At 42.8% G+C, this 26,030-nt stretch overlaps 1 pseudogene; it reads right to left on the bottom strand.

The window, feature by feature from the left end:
- Positions 1–11,943: 11,943 nt before the first annotated feature.
- Positions 11,944–12,985, bottom strand: LOC147958856 (uncharacterized; annotated as a pseudogene).
- Between the last annotated feature and the right edge of the window lie 13,045 nt (positions 12,986–26,030).

A 26,030-nucleotide genomic window follows, 5' to 3' on the forward strand; every position in this document is an offset into this window, starting at 1 on the left:
TCCCCTTCCCCTATATATATGAGGCCTAGGGCTGCCCATAACACATGTGATTCGATCTCTCGTTGGTGCAGCCCTGCATCTCTCTCTCCCTCCTCTTTATGGTGCTTGGTGAAGCCCTGCAGGATTGCCACGCTCCTCCATCACCACCATGCCGTTGTGCTGTTGCTGGATGGAGTCTTCCTCAACCTCTCCCTCTCTCCTTGCTGGATCAAGGCGTGGGAGACGTCACCGGGCTGTACGTGTGTTGAACGCGGAGGTGCCGTGCGTTCGGCACTTGATCATCGGTGATTTGGATCACGACGAGTACGACTCCATCGACCCCGTTCACTTGAACGCTTCCGCTTAGCGATCTACAAGGGTATGTAGATGCACTCTCCTTCCCCTCGTTGCTGGTCTCTCCATAGATAGATCTTGGTGACACGTAGGAAAATTTTGAATTTCTGCTACGTTCCCCAACAGTTATTCCGGTTGGTCAGATCAATAAGACAACAAGGGAGTCAGAATATTCTGATAATAGCAAACAGGGCTTTGGAATCTATGGCAGGAGCCTTCAATGCTTCTCCAGTGTCAACCATTAGTCGATAACAGAATGAAATGCCACAATTAAGTTGAAAAAGAGAGTCATTAAAAAGAGGCATGCTTGAAAAAGAGTACAGATAATATGTTATGGATGTGAGGAGCCTCACCCAGTACTTTTCTTACTAAACTAAAAAACTCTACTCTCCTTTCACAGCCAACCCACCCATTGCTTTTTCGAGCTCGATAAAAAGGAAAGTTCACGTGCCAATCCTTACCATTGGTAACTGTAATTACCAAGCCTAATCTTTCACTGAATACCGAGTAAAGCAAGCAAGAAAGAGGGAAGGAGCAGCTGTTTTCGAGCTAGGCTCGATCCCTTTTTCATCCACTTCTCGCTATTTGTAATTCTACTTGAATTAGTTCTTCCTAAGTTTAGTGAGGTGAGTACTGCATCCATAACTAGAGGACTTGCTTTTCTGCTTGGCTCCCAGGGGAAGTTGGATTGGATAAGAGGAATTGAAGCGCAAGGAAGGCAGTCGGTATTCAAACAACAATTCAGAGTTCCCAACTCTGGGTAAAGGAAATCTGTACTTGATGACTGAACCAAATCCTTTGCCTTTATTTATTCTATTATTTTGATATAGATCAGCTGAAAACAAAACAAAAATACTACTACGTTGGGACAATGACCCACCTTTCTCTACTCAACCTGTCATCTTCTCTCCTTGCTCCCTGGGACAAATAAGACTATTTATTAAGTGATAAACAAGAGAAACTAGTGATATTATCTAAGCTTCTGGCCATGTCTGATTGGCATTCAAGTCTGCCTTCCATTGCTTGAAAAGGCCTAGCACCGTAAGTAGCAATTGGCTATGTCCAAACTCAAATGTCGTATTTTATCTATGCACAGGAGTCGTAATAAGGAAAGAAGACATAAGAATGGGAAGTATCCGCTAGTTATAACGTGGTATAAAGAGAGCTATTTCATGGATCTTGGTCAATAAAAAGAATCCAATAATGATCTATCAACTAAATGAGTTTATTATATAATCCCGTATATTCAAGGTTGTTAAGATGATTTAGTAGATGTGTCGGTATCGTTTTCATCTGCCGTTGGGAGTGACTGCTTTGCTAATCTATCCTTTTATCCTTCTTTTCGGAGACAAGCACATATTACCATAACCTAGTGATTAATATATCCTATTGGTACTACTTCGTCGAGCAATCAATCCTTTTTCCATTCTTGTTCTGAGGTTGTCAGCTTCCTTCGATGGCACCACTTGTACTCTTTGTCGGAATCTGTAGACATAGTTTCTGGGCGTCTTTAAAAACTGATCGACATAGTTGTCACACACAAACCTGCGCAATGGCTTTGGAGTAAAAGAATCTCCTGCCCGGTCACACACATCATCTCGAGCGCGGAATCTACTACTCTAACAAGATACTCGGCTCGGGTAAATCATGCTTTCGTTATGCAAGGAAAGTGAAAGGAAAGAGGGAAAGGGAGACATTGGGCAATCCGGAATCGATGAAATCATTGTTTTTTCGCCTTGTAATATGTCCAGTTACATTCCAAAGATGAATCATACCAGGAGATAGATAAGCGCTATGGCAGACACATGAAATAAGAATTTGAAAAGTAATGATCAACTTTATGGATCCATAGGTAGATTCACTTGTGAAGCTATGGGATGGGACAAGATTCAAAAGTACCAAAAGTAAGTTAAGTGGGACGCTGAGTTCATTGCTGCGATCGAGGGTTCAAAGCCAGCCAATTTGATGACCGCGTAGGAACGGGTTCCAAATGCTCACAATAATGTAGTTGGAAATGACAAAAGGCTCCTAAATTGATACCTAATAATAGCTTAGCAGCTCCTTCGTTTTACTAAAGAGCCAAGTTCGGACAAGCAACTCAGAAGGAGGAATGTGTTGAGATGCCTATGCCTAAGAGAGATAAGCGGAGGACGTATGATAGCCGATAGGATGTCGGTAAACGATGGAGTTTAAGGAGTTGTTTTTGAATTCGGCATGGCATATTTCATTTTTTTTAATGAGAACGTCGTCTCCTTTCTTACCCGCCTGGCCAATGGAAGGAATTAATTACCTTGGTCAGTCAGCAAAAGAAATAATATCACCAGTTCATCATCCCAATCCTTCCTATTAGTTTCATTAATTAATTCAGCCCTAGAGTGTTGGCAATCAAGGTCCAAGAAAGAATCCCAAGTCTATCCTATCTCGCCATGGTCGAAAGCACAATCCCTTTCTCTTCGTATACCGAAATCGTTGTTTCATTCCTCCACAACTTCTATCGCGGACATGATCCAATCTACCTTGCAAGACAGATTAAGATATAACTTAAGGCTTTCCCAAGCTGGCGCATAACCTATGGTAGAGGCATTCACCTAGAGACAGAGAAGTGGGAAACCGCGGATGAAAAGAATACCGAGGTCTTTGATAGCAAACTTCTACTCGAGCTTTCTAACTAAAAGGAATCTCTTATTCATATGGCATAAAATGGAAAAACTTGATGGAGATTTCTTCTCGATTTCCATGGTACAGTCCCTTTGCATGCTACAGTTCCATTACTTACTACCTGAATTTGCTATATACGAAATTCTGACATCTACGGTACTTGTCGTCTACTTCTGGTGGAAGCAATTCCAAAGGTGAAGATAATACTGAGCCGAATAGTAATGAGGGGAATGCAAAATCTAGCAAAGGTAAGAAGGGTCAAGGAAGAATAGCAGTGACTTATAAAAGGAAAGCACCGAATAAAAGGAAGGAGATCCGTCTTTATTTTTTGCATGTGGTCAATGCGTTTGCTGATTGATAACTGTCTAATCTTAAGATGGTTTTGTGGCACGTTACAAACATACATATACAGTAGAAATATAGTTGTGTTGAGTTAGGTTGAAGAATTTTTACCTTCTTTTTGAAATGAGATATAGTGCTTTCTTTGTTCGGTAGGAGATTTTGCACTTTAATATTCTAGTTCCTCATTTGAGCGTTCTTTTGCTCTGTTGGTGGGGCATAAACTCATAAATAGTGTGTGTTTTTTCTTTAAAGAATAGTAAAAGTATGCATTCAAGTAGTAGCTTTTTCTAAATAGTCGAGTAGGCCTGGCAACAAGGACTAGGAAGATACGGGCTAGTTTGTTTTTTAGGGGATTTATTTATGCAAGATATGCACGTGAGTAGGTCAGTATATGCGTATTTGTCAATAGAGGAAAACACGTAGTAAGTAGGCTTGCTTTTTTGTAGGGATAGGTAGCTTGACAAGGGATGCCTGGGATAGCACATAGGAAAAGTATAGAAGGAAAGGTGGCGGGAAAGTAGCCATGGTCAAGGTAAACAAGTACTAGGTCTTTTCTTTCCGAAGAAAGTCAAGGACAACTAGGTCAGTCTGGGGGGCAATCCTCTAGATCGATACTTCTCTTCCATAGACTAAACCAATTAATAAACAATTTACAGAGTATTCTTGCATTCCTATCTGGTCTGCATCTCTCCTATCGAAACTATAATATAACCTTAATGGAAGGGCCCTGGTTCTGCCTTGCCAAACCGACAAATCCAGAAATTGTAGATGAATTCATCGGGCTTAACGTGTGATTTCGTTATAAGTGAACAGGCGTCGTCGTCCAGCCGTGTCGAGTTGGGATTAGAGGAGAGAGCTCGAATGGATAGGTCCAGTGAGGCGGGTGTGGAGCACGAAGGATTAAGAAGGTCCTCTTTATTTCCGGAATCAACAAGAAAGACTTAGCAGCCCAAATAAAGTAACCCTTTCCCCCTCCCGAGTCTATCGTATCCATAGTTTCAGTGGGTATCGAACTGCGAAGCGAGGAAGCTATTTCAATTGAACGGGCTTACTTTCTTACTTGGTTCTTTTGTAGAACAACCTTGGTATGAAGCTAGACGATTCAAACTATATAAGCATAAGCAATTCAAACTAGACATTTCGACCTTCATCCCACCCGAGAAATAATAAGCAAAGAGCTCGTAAGTCAGGCATAGAGAAAGCAACTCCTTGTTGGTGTAAGATAGGTGTTGGTCCGATTCACCTATATCAGTTCGAACCTGACGAGTCGTTCGTTCGTGTGGAGAATCTCTCTCCTTTTCTTCTAAGTCTTGCTTCATTAAGTTACTTTCTCTCTCAGCCTCATAATAATAATCAATATTCAAATACTTTATGCTAAATTCTGTATAGCAATCAATGTCTGAGGGCATAGAGAACCTTAAGAGGATAGGAAAGTCTATTTATTTGAGACCAGTGAGGTCAGAAATTCAAGCATTTGGGTCACGACTATAAGGCGCTATCAGGCCATACCTCAAAAGGCTCGCTACCTTCTCTAGATACTTGATTGGAAGAGAGGGTAGATGTAAGAGAGTTAAAGCACTTCGCTGGAAGAAGGCTATAATGGAAAGTCAATCAATATTTCATATGGAACTAAATAGGTCATTTACGACTCAATGGTTTATCAATCAAATACATCAGCATTCCAAAATACTATCCGCTAACGCCCTCACTCTTTGACTTAGAGGTCTTAGCCCCACCTTTACTTATATCTTAGACTTATACTCTTCCTTACTTCCCTTCTCTGGCCATGTGGTTGAGGATATTTGAAAAAAAGAAGAAATTGACAATACCTACTATCGATGCCTAAGAGTAGGTCTTTACCAGCTTGCCTAATAAGAGTAGTTTAATACCGGCTTACTTGTACAAGCTTATACTATAAGAGTGAGTACGCTACCTTCTTGATTATTATCATCAGAAAGATATTTTGAAACCATCCTGGTGTCATTTACTTTCATAAAGCAAATCTTAGTAAATAAATGTGGGTGATCCTACTTATAATAAGACTTATATTGTGGTGTTAGGTACTAATATAACTCCACTTTATGCGTATAGGAAGGCGGCTGCTTAGAATGCTAAACAGGCCTGGACAGAAGAAGTAGACAAAAGACCTCCAGGCTGTGTCGTCATTCTCAATCCTGAAAAGAGAGCGCACATCCTGAGGAAGGCGCGTCATGCAAAGGTTCCCATTTTTTTCCTTAGTTGACCCCGTGTTTCTATCGGATCCTAAGCTTCATCGGGACAAGCGCATAAACCATCCCATCCCGGTAGAGGGGACAGAGCAGCTCAACGGGCTAATCAGTGACCTCATCTACCCAAAGACTTTATTTCTGCTATACTTTCTTAAGCAATAGGAATCAGAATTTCGTAGGTAGAGGGGGCCAAGGTGCCAGAAACATGGATTTCATGGAAACAAGGTAATCCGTAGTTGGTAGCAGATGTTCCGCGGGATCAGATATCCTCCGTCTTGTCTCTGCATTCAAGGAATGCTTGTAGCTATGCTAGGCGTGAGAAGAACTCTACAATACGATTTCTATGATTGGTACCAGATTGGAATTCATTCTCGGAACTCTCCTCTAGAGAATGGCCTGGCTAAAGAGAGTGATAGATCCATCATGTCGTGTGGAAACTAAAGCTAGGCGCCGCTATTCGTCCTCAGCCGTATTCTCATTCTGGGAAAAGGTATGGCTCGTTCTGGGAAACGATCAGTAGTAGTGGTGGATGGCAGGTATGGAAGGATCCCGGCAAGTTCTTATCTGAGATTACCAACGGCCCTGCCCTGAGCTGACTTCTTTGCTAGTAGTGAAGTGCGTTTTCACTTAGCTGGAAAAGTCCATAGTCCGATTTGACCTCAGGAGCCTGTCCATGGATCTGATCAAAGTATGATTCCCTAGTGTCAAAAGTCCTAAAGCCTATGGCTCCAAGCATGGGGAGTCCGCGGAGAAGAAAAACTCTATTTCGCTATGGGCCAAAACTAGTGTTTTTTTGGATTTCTAGTCTAGTTTAAGTGCAGGGCTAGAGAGTTCTCTTCCAGTATTCTTAGCTGACTGTCCGCTTGCTTGACTCGAACAAATAGCTTTTGTTTCCACAAGGCAGATCCCATTCCTCGAATGCAAAGGACAAGAAAGACGGATTATGGCTGGAAGGAAGGGTTCTCGTATTGGTTCTTCTGGTGCGCTACTTCCTTGTGCTGTGCCAGATTGGAATTGGTATCGGAATCCTGGTTGGTAGAAGGAAGCTCGGGTATTGCTTATTGTTGAAAGCACTCATTTGTTCCGGCTCGTGAGTTGAAAGCACTCGTTTGTTCCGGCTCGTGATGTGTCTGACGCATGCATAGAATCAAGATCTATTGAGACCAGGATGTTTGTTTCTTCCTCGAAACAAGAGATACGCTCTGGCTTATTTGCATTCGACCGGAGAACCTCACTTATCAACTGCCCTGGATTGGATCTACTTACGATTTGAGAAACTGGCTCCAAAACCCCTGTTTTTGATGCAGAATCGGTGGTTCCTTCTCTTTTTCGTGATTTCATCCATAAATCAATGGAAAGAGCACTTTATTCAATGAATTGACATGTTCCTGATGCTTTTACAGTAGCAGCAGTCTCGGTAGCAGAAGTAGATCCGAGTGTAGATACCGGGATCATATCACCACTATTGACTATTTCAATTCATTCACATCTGCTCGTATCAATCAAAGTTTCCTATCAAGCAATCCCAGCAGCAATCAAGTTGGCACCCACTATATAAGATGCACTATTTCCTGATCTTGTCCCAAACCCAACTCGGCACTTTTAGACCTGGCCTGGATCCCTCCCTTCTCCAACAATATATGCAACCTTAAAGAAAAGAGACCACTCTCAGAACGACCCTTTGGAAAGCCCCACAACAAGATATCCCAGAAGAAATTGTATAACTTGGCCAAAGTATTCACTTCCAGTTCCCTTTGCAATAAGATCACAGTAGATACTGTTTAGAAGGCTCACTCTCTCGTCTACAAAAAATAGATGTGTGCTTACTTCTTGGAGATTGACTCCTGCCGGTAAGTGCACACCCTCAGTAGTATCTCTATAGATTTTATAGAGTATTTCCAATTGATAAATGATTTGTTCTTTAAGAACATCTTTGGATATATCAGTTACTTGTGTTTCAACATTAGTAGCATTTATGTGATGGATCATCCGGCCAGCCCTAACAGTGACAAGAATAGCTATCGACAATGACAAACCCAATGATACAATATACTAAAATATAATCGTTTCCATAAAAATCTGCCATCATTTTTTGAGTCATACTTGTCCCTTAGCGGACTCACTCTTGTCTTGCTTCATCTAAGGAGTGATAAGTGCCAGGAGTCTGCCTCTAGCATCAATACATGTCCTAGTTACGAACAAAGAAGCGGTGCTGTCTCCTTAGCGTTAGCGGCCTTATGCCTATTTCAGTATACGCCCGTGTCAAATAGAACGGGAATGACTGCGTGCTTGGCCATCGTTAGTAAGCCCGCGTAGGGTAGGACCATCATCGAGCAAATGTTCCTTCAAAGGCGTGGAGCGTGCTATGGCAGATTTTCATCCCGCAAGAGGATGCGCCTAACTAAAACGCCGAAAGGCAGTGCAGCCCAATCCGTTGCTTTGCTTGTTGGGTCCACTTTTTGAAAGTTTGTTTGTTCGTAACATTAGTAGTTACTCACTGCATTAGTAGTTACTCACTTGGTGGGTGCACCAACGGCTTTCTAGGAATTTGAGTTGCTCAATACGGACGGAAAGATTCTTTCGTGAAATAAAAGAACGGCAGCGGCAGGTTGATGAGGGAAAGGAAACCAGATCTTTTTTCTATGGTATGGCCTGGGTGGCCTAAGCGAAATCCCGAGATATGAAGGAGCCGATCAATCTACCCGCCTGAGGTAAGCTTGCTCCTCACTTGAGTTGAAGCTGCCTCCGCTCCCTGCCGTCATACGGATTGGTTAACTTTATCTTGACATACGCTACGCATATATTTGCTAGAGACATCAATCGAAATAGGAGCTTTCTGAAAATAGAAATCGATATATCCATGGTATTGAATGGACAAGAATTGAATGGGATTGTGGCACCCAGTGATACACTACGCCATGTTACGAACAAAGAAATGATCAAGAATTTCATTATGGCATGGCGCTATAGGCCATCGATTCGGTTATAGGAGTAGACGCGGGCAATGGCAAAGAGGAACATTTGGATGGACGACCTCCAAGACACGAGTCACTACTTTAGAACTACGTTATTCCCTGGCGTCAGCTACACATTCGGGGTTGAAGAAGGGACGCATATCAAATAAATGCGATCTAGATCCCTTTAACAGATTAGCAGCATCTTCGCATTCCGAGCCGAGACTATTATGATTACCTACCGAATTGGAGGAATCAAAGATCCTTACTTGAGGAACTTAAGTAGCACTCTACTGATTGGACTTTACCGACTTCAGAAACCAGACAAGATTCTATACCGAGCTGACTTATCAACCAGACGGACTTGAACAACTGACATGTCTGCTATTGTTATTGCCGGGCCTCCAGACCATACCAATTCACCGAGTTAGAAACCGGACCAGAGCTATTAACCGACTTGACGTGCTTTCCTGACTGACAGACCGGACAGACCAATCCAATGAACTGACTTTGCTAGCTTATCGAGCCGAGGAGACAAGACGGATCCATATAAGGATACCAGCAACCCGAAGAGAAGAACCCCAGTTTATTAGAGAGATCCGTTCTATTTCACTAGTTGGGTTTCTGTCTCGGCCTGGCATCTTTGGACAAGAATAATAAGTATAAGTAGCAGCTTCCTATTCCTTAGTACTTTCCTGTAGTGTAGTTTCTCAAACCAGTGCTTTTCCTGGAATGGATAGAATTCCTCAACTCTAGGAAAACCTGGTATGACAAATTCTGTATAATATGCAAAATTACGTTTCCGTATAAAATAAATAAGTAGACTAGCTCTGGATCGGAAATCAAAACCCTGGAAACAGAAGACAGGACATGTATGAATCACTAAACCTAAGAGCTTCCTTATCTTCTCCGCTTTGCTCTGTTACTCCTTTTGCAGATGGTTGGTCACCACTCTTAGGCTTTTTGTTCTCTGCTTGTGGTGGTCTCCAATCTTGATCCGGCGCTGACTTAATAGGGAAACCTACCCAGAAAATGCCCCCTTTTCCGGTCCGGTTAACAAAGCCTGTAACCAAGAGCGGAACGAAGAGCTAAAACGTCACCTTTACCCTTATCCTATTTCTTTCTTACTTGTAAACCAGACCGCCTCATTCCTTTTTTCTTTCTTTGGTAAGGAAGGGACGACTATTCCCACAGGTTGATCTTGATAAAATGTGCAGCGGTAAGCAACTAATAATCTCGATGCAGGACTGCCGTTCCCATAGGTTCCTCCTCCAAAACCTTCTTAGGCGAAAAAGACTGGAAGGGCTTATTCCCACTGCTGATTACTGAGAACCTTCTACCGGGAAAGATTTCCTTCTATGCCTAGTGGTTTTTGAATTGGAAATGGGAAAGGCAGAGAGAATTTACTCAAATTCCACTATGTTATGTATACAATGATCGGGTTGCGTTTGGTATGATCGGGGTGCTTTATCTAAACTAGGCAGGATAACTTGGCTAACTTTCCTACTCTGATAGCATCTCTGAACGGCAGGTACCCTCAACCGCCGTAACGAAGGAATGAATCTATTAAGTGGGAAAGAGCCCTCGTGGCAGCTATATCCGCGAGGATTCCAAGTGTTCTAATTCATCTCATTACAGACCCACATCAAACATGCAACTGCTTGTCGCATACTCCTGCTACTCCGACCTACGCTTCTCACATCGCATCCTTGGTCCTTAAACGACGGTATATTCTTTTTTCCGGGTTCTATGAGCGTAAATGGAGACACTTCCCCCTTCTTCTACATATGAATATGCCTTGCCTTGAAGATAAAGAAATCTTGAGTAAGGAGAGAGATTCTCCACACGAACGAACGACCCGTCAGGTTCGAACTGACTTAGGTTGGACCAGGACCCACCTATCTCCACCAAGAAGGAATCGCTTTGGTTACGCAGTTCAGTTGGCGATAAAAGCCAACCTAATCTGCGGGCCGGTAGGCCAGCCAACTAACTCTTCAAATGAAGAACTTATTTCCCCACACCTATCTCTATGAAACTTCCTTCATAGTTAGGAGAGGTTTTTTTTAGCTTTTTGTCTCTTTTACCGCAGGAAGTTCTCCAAAAGTATGAAAGGCCAGAGGGCTTTGTACCAACCATTCTAGTGTGGTTGGATTCTGTTCAACAGCCCAAGGACTTTCCGCACATTTTTGGTTCTTTCCACTGCTTGAAGTGATTGCGACAACTACGAAGAAACGACGAATCCCAACTACGGATATATAAGAACCGAAACTGCTCAGAGCATTCCATCCGGCGTAAGCATCTGGATAATCTGGAATGCGACGTGACATACCCGAAAGCCCTAAGAAATGCATGGGAAAGAAGGTCAGATTAACCCTGAAAAAAGTGATCCAAAAATGGATTTGGCCTAAAGTTTTAGGATATGTCCGACCAAAGATTTTACCCACCCAATAGTAAAATCCAGCAAATAAAGCAAAAATGGCTCCCATAGAAAGTACATAATGGAAATGTGCAACCACATAATAAGTATCATGTAGAGTAATGTCTAGCCCAGAGTTTGCTAGAACTATTCCAGTGAGCCCTCCTATGGTGAACAAAAAGATGAACCCTACAGCAAATAACATGGGTGTTTTGTATTGTATCGAACCTCCCAACATGGTAGCGATCCAACTAAAGATTTTGATTCTTTTGGGCACAGCTATGATCATGGTAGCTGCGGTGAAGTAGGCACGCGTATCAACGTCTAAGCCCACAGTAAACATATGATGAGCCCAAACTAGAAATCCAAGAACACCTATACTTATCATGGCATAAACCATGCCTAGATACTCGAAATCGGTTTTCTTGAAAAGGTTAATAAGATATGACTAATAATACCAAATCCAGGCAGAATGAGAATATACACCTCTGGATGACCGAAGAACCAAAAGAGATGCTGGTATAATATTGGGTCTCCCCCTCCTGCAGGATCAAAAAAGGTTGTATTAAAGTTTCGATCGGTTAATAACATTGTAATTACCCCCGCCAGTACCGGAGGTGATAATAAAAGTAGGAATGCTGTCACTAGAACGGACCACACAAAAAGTGGTAATCTATGCATATTCATTCCAGGTCCACGCATGTTGAAGATAGTTGTTATAAAATTGATAGAACCTAAAATTGATGAAATACCTTATAGATGAAGACTAAAAATTGCTAAATCAACTGCTCCTCCAGAATGGCTGGTAATACCACTTAAGGGCGGATAGACTGTCCACCCAGTGCCGCTGCCCACTTCTACTAAGGTTGAGCTTAATAGGAGCAAGAGACTTGGTGCCAACAACCAGAATGATATATTATTTAATCGTGGAAATGCCATGTCAGGTGCACCTATCAGAATCAGAACAAACCAATTACCAAATCCACCTATCATCGCTGGCATAACCATCATTAAAAAAGCATGAGCCGTTATTAAAACATTATAAAGTTGATGATTCCCACCAAGAATTTGATCGCCGGGTCGGGCTAATTCCATACGAATCAGTACGGAGAAGCATGTGCCCATCACTCCTACAATGGCACCGAAGATGAAATAGAGAGTCCCAATATCCTTGTGGTTAGTAGAGAAGAGCCATCGAACCATATTTGTCATTTTTGATTTGAGAAATGAAAACTTTCCTTATCAAAGAGGGGCCGGGGGGCTGGAAGAGAAAAGAATCAGAATTACTGAGCTGCCCCGCTCTTTTTTTTTCTAATTCCCTTCTAAGATCCTCTGACTTAAACAAGTCGAGAGCATGCTCGTGCTCAGCTCTTTCGAGACTTGCCTTGCCCTTGGGGATTTCTTCCCACCGGATCCTCTATTCCACTTCCAGGCACCTCCTTGCGGAGCTTTCCGCCTCAAGGATATCCCGGTTGTGGGAAACAACATTTCGAAAGAAAACGGATCCTCCCTCATTCTCCCACAGATCTTGATAAGACGCTTGGAGAACAGTGAAAGAATCAGTTGCATGAATATGGTCTAGATAGGAACGAAGCGCTTCATCGACCAAGTAGGGCTCGATCGGTAGATAAGGCCCTACTCTTTGATAAAGCGCCACAAATTCCTGAATGACATCTTGTTGCATAGAAGAGAGCTTTTCTTCCATTAGGAAGAGCTTAAGCCGCCCAGGTATGTCTTCCAGGGGGGTATTGTGATTAAGCTCGTTCTGAATGAACGTAACCCATCCCGGATCCTGCTCGTAAAGACTCAGATAGAAGTTTAGCCCTGCTAAATGAGCTAGAGCCTGGGGGTCTTGAATCTCCGGCGGGAGAGTGATCAGAAAGGAGGAGCCGACGAAGCACGAACTAAAAAGATTGAAAATTGGTATTAGGCGGAATATAAAACGACAAAGGAATAAAAATATAAAAATCGAAAGTAATAAACTTAATACATAAGAAAAAATAGAAAGTAGTAAAGCGGGTAGTGGAGAAGAGCCATCGAACCAGATTTTTCATTTTATTTTCGTTTTGAAAACTTGACTTATCAGAGAGGGGCCAGGGGCTGGAAGAGAAGAACTTGAATACTAAACGCTGGAAGAGAAGAACCTTAATACTAAACCAAGTTTCGGGAACTTCTTGGTGACTTGATTGGTTCCCTTCCCCCAATTTGCAAAGGATGATCCCCGTGAAGGTGATCTCGATCACCATTCTATGATATTTCTGGATGCTTTTGAGAAGCTTTTCCTTTTACCTAATGCCGGCTACCGACAACTTACTTCATGCTATTACTAACACTTATGACTGAGCCGCACTTGCTTTCCAAAAGAAATTGAAACTATCATGCCTGAGACTAGCCAATAGAAGAAAGAGCCACAAGCAAGCCATAGCAGCATCCTTTTTCTTTGCTTTCTTCAACAATGCGAATCTACCTCACTCCTCATCATAACTCAAATACAAATTCGAGTTCCAAATTGATATTTCCTCACGTAAGCAATAAAATGTGAAACCAATATTTATCATGAAACTTCAAACATTGATGATTGTGAGGTTCTGGAAGAGAGACGACGTAGGCTGAAAAAAAGTAAACAGAAAACCACCCCTTAAACTCATTTGCTCAACATTCTTTCCACAGCAACTAGAAAAGTGGAGAAAATCCAATAAGGGGAGGTCCCAGTGAATACAAATCAATTGGAAACCTCACCCCGCATTCATGTCTCTAACAAGGCTGTCTAAGCTAAGCGGCCATGGACCCATGGACCCGGGGAATCTGAACCATTAGGTAGAGTTTCAGCTGAAAGAAAACCAGGTCAATCTTCCGATCACGAGTCTTTACAAGCTTGAAACAACTTAAGCACAGGCGGGAGTCGCCCCTTTTAAAGTAAGTATTTATGCGGCGCTGAACTAACGAGCGGATACCTAACCTTCGAAGGAGAAGAAAAGACGGATGTATCTTTCATTCATATCGATCAGATGTGCTTTGCTCAGGACTCCCATTTTACCATTGCTTAAGCCATGTTACATAAAGCATAGTGAGTGATACGCAATGATGGTACCACCATGTTTTTTTCCTCACTCTATGTAGCCACACTCGTTTGTCCATTTCTACTTATTATTTATGTGAAATAGGATCGAATTGTATCCGAGGAACAGGGGGATACAAAAAAGTAATAAGAGAAACGCACAGACCAATCAATCGTATTGGTCTTATTGAAGAATTTGGAATGAAAAGAGGAGTAATGCTTCCTAGCACGGGACAGAGAATAGGACCACTTAGATCGAAATAGCATTCACAGAAATGTTCTAACATAGAGTAGAATTGAAAATTGAAAAGATTAGTTGACAACAGTCAATCAAAAGATGGGGCGCCAAATTACTAAACAATAGGGGTCTTTCTGTGCAAGACAGCTGAACACCGTAATTGATGAGTGAGTAGGTGGGTTAGGTGCACCCCTCGCCCAGTGGGAAGTCATGAGGCTAGCCCCCCCTGAATGAAGAAGTAGTGGGGCCCCCTGCCCACCCACGTATGCGCCTTTATTTAGATTATAACTAAATATTATACTAAACTTTATCCGGGAATCTTTCTAAAGAATCCATCTGGCTAAACACAATTTGTCGATTTCAATCTAAGGTGCACCTTGCCTTTTTCAGGTAGCTTTGTTACGCCTATTCAGCTAGGTGGGGCATTGGTCATAGCCGAAGTCGAAGGGAAAAAATAAGGTAATGAGATGATGGTGCCATCAAGAAGTTTTCGACGAACGTAGTAGCGGCCAAAAATGAAACTCTTGCATGAAAGACCGGATTTGACGCAAGGTGAATGGCGTTGGGGGTTTTTCAAATGAAACCCGCGATCAGAAAGTCACCAACGGAGCCATACAATCTATCTAGTAGTGTGCCATGGCACGGTACTCCGCTTCGGCAGTGGAAGGAGCAACTGTCTATTGCTTTTATCTCATCCAAGATAGTGTCTCGTCTCCCCATAAAATAGATAAGCCTGTAGTTGAGCACCTATCTGAAGGCCCAATCGGCATCAGTAGTTGCACAACTCTAAAGAAGACGATGACGGAAAAAGGATGGCTCGAGAAAAGGTACCTCGAATATATCTAAGAATCCGATGAACTGCTGCAAAGTGAACTGACCGGGGGCAGCCATGAAAGGCTGACTTTCTTAGGAAAAGCCATCTGGGCAAGAGATCGTCAGATAAACCAAACTGCCGACCTACTGTCTGTACTGTGTCGGATTAGATAATGGTGAGCCATCAGTCGGACGGAGTTTAACGTAAAGCTCCAAGGGAGTGTCAATAGTCTTCTCATCATTGAGTTGAGCTTGAGTGATAAAGTCATGACGTTATTTGATCTGAGATACCAAATATCCACGAGGAGAATGTGCGACCTCCAAGCCAAGAAAAGGCTTAGGGCGCGTCAGCGCCTTCATAGCAAATAATTGATGAAGGAGACACTTGATCAGCGATATGGTAACGGAGTAATCACCAGTCAGTTTGATATCATCAACATACAACAACAGAATAGCACGTCCTCGAGGATAAACTGATACGAACATGGCCGAATCATGATCACTCCGAGCAGACCCTGCCTGGATAACATAACCACTGTGCTGAACTTCAAAAACCGACGCTATCGGGGCTTGTCGAGACCATAGATCGCTTTGCGTAAAGGACAGACAAGAGAAGAAGTCAGAAGGGCAGGTTCTCTTTCATCCATCTTTTCTAGGTGCGCATCTCCATCTACTAAAAGTAGGGGTGGTTGCCATAGATAGATTGGGTCATTCATAACCTGAGCAATAACCGATGCTACTACAGCAATAACGAAAATAACCGATGCTACAACAGAAACTACAGCTATACGTGGTGGACCCACACGCAGCTTTGTTTAACAAGCATCACCCTTCCTTTCTTCAAATGCTTCCTCAGTCAATCAGCAGCTTATTCGATTCCTATTCTTATTAAACATCTGATATAGATGGTGGGAACAATGAAGCAGATTCTTCATCTGTAGGTTGCAATCCGTATGATTTCTTTTCTCGATCTCCTGCTTGTGTTTCACCTCGCACCTAAGCATCACGTTCCTAGGGACAGAGACATCTGCGCTCTAAGGCAATCATAGTACTACCAGCATGGTTACATCGTTCTGCGGGCAAGCTTCAACTTCAAAGTCACCTGATTTGGCACCAGCCAAAGGAGTAGGAATAGCAGCTGGGGAAGCACCATTACCATCCATGGGATGCTTTGTGAACAGCCCCCTCTATTCAATACCGATACCTGTTAGATTCCATAGCTGATGAATCTCTTTCTTTTTCCACTCTTTCCCCGTCACGCAAGAAGCTTTTCTGGCACAAACCTAGTAGTTATTTGTCCTGCTGATCTTGGGTGAACTGATGACACTGATGCTCCAAGACCAAGAGTTTTCACAGCCAAAGCTATTGAAGCTGCTCCCTCCCATGAATCACAGCTTTCTGGACGCACTGCTTGAACACCATGGAGCAAGATAGAGAAAAAACTCCTATCCCAGTTGATCGAGCTAAATCCACCCACCGCCGGGCAGGTGCATCAGCCTCTTCTTTCTAGTTTCCGACAGGGCTACCCGCACTAGCCTCTGACCTCTACTCCAAAACCTGAACTTCACAGATCTGAAGCCTAAACCTTCACTACTTCCATCACTTCACGGAGCAGGTCTTGCTTTCAAACTTGCTTTCGGGTTAAGTGCAGAAAATCAATTCAATATTCATGTCATTGAGGATCTATTAGATGAGCTACATGGTGCACAACTGTTTTCCAAACTTGATTTGAGATCAGGTTATCATCAGATAAGAATGAGAAGAGAAGACATTCATAAATTCTAGGACATATTTTTGTCATTATGAATACTTAGTGATGCCATTTGGACTCACTAATGCACCTGCTACCTTCCAATCTTTAATGAATCATGTTTTGCTCCGGAAATACCTTTTGGTATTCTTTGATGATATTCTGATATATAGCAAGACCAAACAAGCTCATCTCAAGCATCTAAAGTTAGTCCTGGACATTCTAAGGTCATAAAAACTATATGCTAAGATTAGCAAATGCAGTTTTCCTGTCCCTCAGGTGGAGTATTTAGGGCATGTTATCTAAGGATAGGGTCTATCTACAGACCCCCACAAAATAGTTGCCATCAAAGAATGGCCAGCACCTAAGACTATCACTCAGTTGAGGAGTTTTCTTGGTATGGCTGCAGAAAAAGAAGATTTGTCAAGAATTATGGGATCAATTCTAGGCCACTTCATGACTGTCTAAAAAAAGATTCATTCCAGTGGTCAGATGCTCAAATTGAGGCCTTCACAACATTGAAGAATTGTCTGGTCACTGCCATTACCTACTTCTGCTTGGACTGACATCTCCCTGGATTTCTTTGAGGGTCTTCCCAAATCATTGGGCAAAGAAGTCATATTGTTGGTGGTGGACAGGTTCACTAAATATTCTCATTTCATTCCCCTTGCTCACCCTTATACAGTACAATCAGTCTCTCATGCTTTCATGGATAATGTTTTTAAGTGGAATGGATTGCCAAAGTCAATAGTCTCTGATAGAAACTGGATATTCACAAGTAACATGTGGCATGCCTTCTTCAAAGCACGACAAGTGAAATTGAGGTTTAGCTCTGCCTATCACCCACAATCAGATGGCCAGACAGAACGTGTGAATCAGTGTGTGGAAAATTACTTGCGTTGCATGGTTTTTCAGCAACCAAGGAAGTGGGATAGTTTGGATCAAGCAAATGCCACTTGGGAGGATGTCGACTTCATCAAAGGTCTCTTTCCGGAGTTCTATACAGCTCCTATTCGTGGTTGGTGCCCTAATTCCAACACTTGACAATGCTTTGGGGGAGGTATTGTCATATCTGAAGATTACTGTACCTAACTCTCGATTGAATTCAGAGTGCTGCCTTTACTTCATCTTCCGTGAACGGAGCCAAGAGGCTTGCGTTCATTTCTTCAGTTACTCGCCTGTTTACTTTCCCCAGTAGCCCAGGGTCGGGAGCTAGGACTTCTGAGGTGAACAGTCCCTCAAAGTAACCCTGTATCAGAGATGCTAACTGGTCATTACCTTCGATCCTGTTGCCATTTGAGTCATTCAGAAACTTTATTATGTTCTTCTTTTTTCTCCGTTGCAAAATGATGTGATGAAAGAAGCTCGTATTTCGGTCTCCATGGTGGAGCCAATTAGCCCTTCCTCTTTGCAGCCATTAATCCGAGTGCAAACTCTCTCAATTAAGTGTTGGAAGCAGTCGCTCCTATCCACTCCTACCAGGGAGGGGAGCCCCAAGTATTTGTCAGTGAGCGATTCGGTGACAATATTCAGCAGGTTGCATACCTCTTGTCTGTCCCCCCTATCTGTCTAAGGGTCCTTGGTAAAACTCTCTTCATTGAAGGCAATAGGTGGGTATCCATCTTATCTACGGTCTGCGGGTCATCCACATGACCAAAACAAAGGGTACGAAAGCAGTGAAACTGATATATCTGTTGAAGGCGATCCCACCGGTCCTATTTATTAAGTTGCAATGGCGAGTATCTTTGGACCCCAAAGAGTTGTATAAGTTGGAAAATGGAGATTTGCATATGGCATTGGCCGTTGGGCAGCTAGCTATTGCATTTGAAGGCTCCGCAGAAAGAACCCGCAGGTACTATTACGACAGGTGGCTTCGAATCTAGTTTTTTAGTCGTTTGCATCTCGGTTAACAAAAATAAGCTTGAATCCCTCCATTCGTAGATCAATCAGCTAAAGTTGTTAAAACAATGGCCCGGTAAAAAGGTAGCAGAAGGTCGTTCTTTCTTACTCGAAGTTGCACTCAGGTGCTGCCGTTTTAGAGCTAGGCGATATTCTCTGTGTAAACCAGTATCGTATCTGTTCGATATGGACCATTCTATAAGTATAGTCATTTCAGTCTTCCTCAAAGGATCTCCAATCTATTGTGCAACCTTCCCTTCGAAACCCACCCCACACGAATACTTCTACCCCTTATCACAGCTCCAATGCCCACAGGCATCTGTCTCTAGCACAAATCTTCTACTGAAATCAGGGAGAACCAACACAGGGGCCTCAATTAAAGCTTGCTTGAGAACATCAAAGGATTGCTTTGGCTTGTCCACACAAATGGTACTCCTTTCTTTAACAAGTTCGTGAGAGGTCTCCTAATTATGTATATACAGGATGAGTCACATCTTGACCGAAGCCATGAGGAGCACAAAAAGTGAAGAGAAAGGATTTGTTCACCACTTTAAGCCAAAAGATAGAAATGAAAGCTGTTCCCATAGAATGAGATTAGATCCCGCAAGTGAGCTATTTATACCGAAGCTTACAAGAAGCAAAGTTGAAACGGGAGCTTTCCCACCACGGCATCCAACTCTTCTCTTCCATAAGCAAAGGGGCTTTCAACGAGATAGGGAGCTGTACAATTTCACCCGTGGGTGGGGCTGGCTCACAATACAACAATTATCGCTACTGATTCCAGATAGAATGTTGATACCGGTGGAAAAGCACTTCTTTCTATGTATAGGGCAGTGAACTAAAAAAAGTGTCCTTTCTCGATACATAACATTGTATAAGTCAACCCAAGTCGCTTCTTCATCTCCGGGAATCCGGTAAGGTACTTTTGGAACACCAATGGGCATATTAGATTAATATTATTATATTATAGTAAGAAAACTACACTTTAATATATAAACATAAGAATGGAAGAGAAAGAAAGAACCTGAGAAGAGCTTAGTTGGAACTCTTTACCGGGATCATAGGGGCTATGCTCCCCTCTCTCTGTCTCAGTCCCAGCCAACGGCATAGCAACACCTACTCTTCCTTCTGATGCAGCCTTCCTGGATCCATAATTTGGCTTCCTCGTTTATTGATTGCTTGCAATCGCCACAACACCATTGAGTGAGCGTCATAGAATCCTCAAGGCGTGAAGTAGAAGTTCTTCGAACCTTGATTGTGTGTGTTCGTGCCCACTCCAATAGAGCATTTGGCCCTGTGAGCTTTGACTACGAAAGCTACCTATGTCAATCAGTATAGCCACTAGCGGGATTGGAACAGGTATATTCCTTCGCAGACAGTACTTTAAGACAAACACGGTTCACAAGGTGGATTTTCTATCTATTAGTTGACTACGGAGCTTCCTCATCCCGACCTATCTATATGTGAAAAGCTCTCCGCCAGAATCTTCGTAGTAGTAAGTCATGGGTTACAAGCTGTCCCTTCCTCAAACCACCCCGCAATAGATATAGGGTTTACCAACCTCAGGCATGGACATAGACACCAGATCATTTTGATAGAAATGAGGTAGACTGGAAGCTGAAGCCAATAGACCAATGGAACTAATCAATCACTTGCTTTCCCGAACTGGACAGCAGGATTTTATCAGCACTGGACTTGAATCGCGTCGATGACTCTAATCTTTAGAGACAGAAGCAGATGGGAGAAGGTTGGATATGGATCATGATCAAGTCTACCTCGTAAGCCACTTAAAGATCTTTGAGCAGCTCGAGAGAGAAATCCGTCTTCATTGGTACAAAATAACCTTCGCCCCCCTTTTTTGTTATGGGATGGTGGTTCCTGTCTATCAACTAAGGTTATAAATTGATTCTATAAGAATCTAGTAGATCACGCACCTATTGTATTTAGTGTGATCTTGTGGGAGAGTAAGGAACCGCACCCTTAGCGTGAGGGGAATAGATGGTTTCCTTTCCTTAACTAGACTACCTTACGGTAGCTCGACTGGGCACGTCAACGTATGTATTCTGTCTTCCCAATCAAACATTAGTCATTGCAGCTATTTCATCTGGTCTACTAGAGTAGAGAGATCTCTCACTTCACTGCACATCGCACTAACTAATAGCTAGCCGCCTCACGGATCACCTTATTATGTGCAGCTAAAGCGGGGTGTGTGCATTGTTCAACTAGAGCCGAGGAGGACAAAAGAATAAGGAACAATAGGTTCGCTACCGGATTTCAATAGTTTCCTTGATTTGAAATCAATCCAATATCCTTTCGAGAATCTAGAGTGATATCAACAACCTCCTAGTTGAACTACAGATGAGGAAGCAGCCTATTAGTTTCAGTCCAGTCCAGGAAAGGAAGGCAATCGATTCAATTCATTCCCCAATTTCAGGCTTGGTGCTGCGCATTATTAAGAATATCATATAGGAAGATGGACTAGCTCGAGACCTTGGCTTCAACCAATCAATTGAATCTTGGACACATTGAATTCTTAGATATTGCTTAAGGGATCACCACATATATTTCTCAGATTATCATGTCTGTCTCGTCTTGCTATTTCCATCGACCAACCATGAGAGTGTTAATCAACTCCACCTGGAGGAAGTGTCAAAGGCGTCTGTCTATCAGTTATCGATAGATCAAACAAACCTAAAGGATCTGGTGGTTGTGTAATTGTAAGATTACTGATCATGGGATACGGATCTAGTTCCTGGCTCTGCCTACGCAGAGCTGAGTCGGATAGTCTTGAAGAGATGTCTTGGAATGTTTGATGGTCGTGAAAGTAAGAATTATTTGATTTAGCCATAATTCGCCTACTTTACTTTAGAGGACTAGCTCTTCCTATTGGACTCGTGGGATTGGAGATAGCACAACCTCAGGTTCACTATCTTCTTTAGAGTGGGACAGATAGACTAGAATGGGCTGGTTTTTCAAAAGACTTGAACACCCATCCGATATAGACTCATCGAAGGCAATGCGATAGGTCGTAGCCTGGGAGATAGGGGTTGAGCAACCAAGCGAACAAGGGCTCGTACTGTCGGAGGGTCCACAGGTTCCATTCTTGATCTGATTTCTCGCTATCTTATTCGGTGGTACAAAACGAAATACGACTCCTATTCTTGCCCGATGTAGGTAGCCACGCCCACTCTAATTCCATCCAATGTATACCACACTTTGGTAGAAGTTAAGCGCTTAAGCAGCTCCAGAAGCTGCAGAGAGGTGAAAGCTAGAAAGCCAATAGCCAGAATTCTTTTGGCAATAGTGGAATAGCCAGCTAATACTGGTGCAAGCTCGGGTATCGAGAAACACTACCTAGTAACCATACCATACCATACATCTACTAAATAGAGGATGACATAGCCAATAAAGGATTGGTAATTCCTGTCAGAAGAAGAATCAGAGGAATCGAAGCAATCATAAAAGCAGGAAATTGCAATGCCTTCTCCACCCCGTGTTGATAAAACAATTGTATTTAGCGCGCCTCAAGCCTCCTTCCTTGGGGTAGGTCCCGCGTATGACCCAACCCATCTCCTCGAAGGCAGGCAGGTTCGGAAATAGCTTGCGCAGAAGCGAGAACCCCAGGTCCATATCTAAAAAAATATGTAGTTTTTGTAAGCGAGCTGAGGAATAAAAGTAATAAAGATCCGCAAGAGAAGAAAGGACCTGGGACAGAAGAAAGAACCGAACCCTATAGTTGTACAGAATTCCGTTTGTCCGCTTTCCATTTCGACCACTCGCTCCTATGTATGAAGAATGGCTCTTCCTTGTCTTCATCTTTTCCAATCGACTGCCTTCGGGCGGATCCACACACGGATATCGAGTCAGTCTAGTGGCTCATGCTGCTTAATAGTGGAGGCGGGTAACAACTGCTCTTTCTTCTCGATCGAGTAGCCACCGCATAAATTGGTAAGCTTCCCATGCCAAAGCTAGTCTTCCTTGCTTTCCCAACAAACAATAAGACCCATAGCATGTGCACCAGGATGGTCTTTCTATCCCTATCTATTCTCACCGAACTAGACCTCTCATACCCGGCTACAGGAGAGGTAACTACCTCTGATTGATTTTATTCGTCATAAATGATTTCCGTTGACTCAAGCATAGCCAAGCCATTAAGCTAATATCTCCCTTGCCATTAATTCAACAAGGCTTCCGAGAAAGGCATGTTACGAACCTAAGAACACCTACCCACCTATTAACTTTTTGAATTCTTAGCTTTGGACGTTAAGGAATGAGTGGAATGAATAGATGACGTACTCTCTCTAATCGGTGCAGCCTGCTGAGTGCCCTTACTCTTGGTCATAGGCTTCGGGGAGTCTGGAACTACGGCTATGGGAAAGTTCGCTATGGAAGGAAAGAATTTCACTACCTCACATCTGGTAAGTGTAGCAAGTCCAAATCCCTCATCTCATACGTTTCCCTCCACCTCCTCCGCTGGCCTCATAAGCCTCATGGCCAGTAGGCAATGATCTGACTTGGGCGATGGAATGTGTTTTACAATAAGTTCCAATGTTTGAGTAATTGAACTTGCTTCTTCACTTAATGCTTGCTTTTCGTCTTGCCTTTGCTACTTGAGAGAATGCCTTTGACCGAGCAGCTCTTCCACTCATTTTATCAGCAATCAAACCTCTTCCCTTCAACTCGTACCGAAGGCTATGTCCCAGTAAGCATTTCCTCTGTTTCCTTGTTTCCCACCTCTGACCTTCCGCTATGACATGACCAGTCCACTAATAAGTCAGGTATCTCTGAAAAGTAAGACCGTCCTCTTCCCTTCGTCAATAGAATAACTCCAACCATGCTTTCTTGAAATAGCAGTTATTGTCTTCCTGGTCAGCTTTCGATGAGTGACTCTTGGTTGTGGGGCCAGGGGGACCTACTATCTACTTAACCGCTAGGCAAAGAGGGAGGAGCTTGACTGAACCTCTGAGCGAGCTATTAGTACCTTCTTCTTGAAGAGTAGTAGCCTTCATTCATAGCCTGACCAACTCGTTCGTACGCTAGTCAGCTATGAATTTCTAGTCAGGTTGCTATTCCCTTCTATGGAAGGCTTTTGACCACTATCATACATGACTTTTTTTCGCCCTTCTTTTTAGAACTCATATAATACTGCTGCCCTTTCACTTGCTTCTGCCTTTTCACAAGAATTAAGATAGTGTCCTCCCTGAATTGAGAAAGAAGAGAGAATACCTATGTGCTGCTATGCCTATGGTCCAGAATTGCTATCCGTACGACCTTGGTATTTGATTGTATAAAAAATACATACTAAGCAAGTAAGCCTTCCTAAAAGCATTTCTTTTTTACACCTCTTCTCTCGATTTGAAGAGATTACACATCACTGCGAACGAACTTATTCACTCTTCGAAGCCCCCACCACCTTCTTTCTTTGAGCTGAGCACTTTATTTCGGCTGTGGTCATTGCCTACCGGTAAACTCCCATGCTTCCTTCTTTTGTTCGAGGGAGGCCATACATCTTCCTTCTTTGGTTGGATCCAGATCAGAAAGTTATAGGAAGGTTGTGTGCGCAAACAAGTCTGAATTAAGAAGAAGGGGAGCGAGCAGTAAGCTACCCATTTGGGTATTGGCAAATCACAGTCATACTTCTTAGAGTGGGGTGGAGCACCAGCACCTTAAGCTGCACAAGTATCTTAGTAAGATAGACACCGATTAAGAAACTGAGAAGTCTAGATTATGGAGACTCTCTAAGTTTTTCTCTGATTTCCTGTGTCTGTACTACTTCACTTTAGACCCAGCATATTGTATGTATCCTTCGCCCTTATTTTAAGTTCAGAGAACCCGCCTTCACCCTTCGGAGAAAACATGGTGGCCGGAGACAAGGTATGTAGATTAACAGAGTAGCTCTTACTTTTTGAATATATCATTGATCAAAACTTGGTTCTCATGGATGAAGTGTTTGAGTAGACAAAAGAAGAAGAAGTTGCTACACGAAGTGAAAACCAGTGCTAAGAGCAGGATATTCTTATCTATGAGAGAGAACTGCTTGGCCCACGATGAGAGAGAACTAGTAGAGAAGTGCTAAAAGTAAGTGTAAGTTAACGAGCATGAACCTCCTCGTTGAGCAGCTGCCTGAGCTTTCTCTTTGTTTAGAATTGAAAGAGAAGTTTTTGGTAGTGGGGTGCGTGGTGTATTAAAAGTGGATATAGACCCCAGACAAGAAAGCCTTTTCATAAGCACAAATGCGGTACTATTTTTAGCAAGCAATCTCTTCTACAATAGGCGGTCTGATCAATGCAAAATATTGAGGCTGGATTGAGATTTCTCTCTAAATCAAACCGGATTGGAATGCAGGTATAAACCAGCAGCAACCAATAGAGGAGTCAGCCAGTTATGATGCAGCAATAGGTAGACCACTCAGAGACTAAATACAGCTAACATTAGCAGCAAGTGCACCATCACTAACAGGAATCGTAATGGTCTCAAGCATGTGCTTCCTTTCTTCTTGAAGGACCTTGTTTTAAACTTTCTTAATGTCAGGAAGTAGAAGTACGGTGAAATAGATCGAGTATCAAGTATATTAGTGTGTAAGGGTTTCAATGCAGACTTTGATGGGGATCAAATGGCTCTTTCTGGAATTTACTTTTGAAAGCCATCAACCAGAGAACGACGAATCACTGTGTCTGCGGCAAGAGCAAGAGAAGATAAAGGATTTCTCTCCTTGAAGAGACCGAACTAGACTAGTGGCCGGATGGAAGGGATGGGACTAACTACATTCCAAAGACTTGATCAACAACATCTGTTCCTTAACTCTCTGTATCTGCCTTTTTTTATATCAACATTCCGAATTGAGCTCTACTACCGGAGCCTTTCGATAGGAAGGAATGGAATCTTATCTTACACGAGAGGCCTATTTCCAAGCCCTCCGTGCAATCTGAGTAGGATTCGGAGTCTCCTTCATTCACTGCCAAGCTCTAGTAAATATCTGAGTGAGTAAGTTATGGATCTAGTTTATGAGAAGCTTAACTAGAAAAGCAAGCAGAAGGAATAGAAGAATGAAATGCAGAAATAGGGGAAGGGCGGGTAGCATTTTCAAATGCCAGTTTGAGTGAGATAGTTTCTGTCTGGCCCCCACTTTTAGGTTGTTCTTCCATTCTGCCTTTGTCTTGCTCTAAGCTACCTGACTTCCTTCCTTTGTTCTTCCATTCTACTTTGTATGATTCTAATCATCAGTTCTTATCGATCCCATTTTAAGGACAAATCTTGATGTTGGTAAAATATACGTGTTGATCAAGGCCAAGGACAATGAAGCAGCCATGAAAAGATTGAAGAACGAGGTATGATGATTAC

This window comes from Triticum urartu, chromosome 7A (genome assembly GCF_056163025.1).
Source record: "Triticum urartu cultivar PI428250 chromosome 7A, HENAU_Tu73, whole genome shotgun sequence".
NCBI lineage: Eukaryota > Viridiplantae > Streptophyta > Magnoliopsida > Poales > Poaceae > Triticum > Triticum urartu.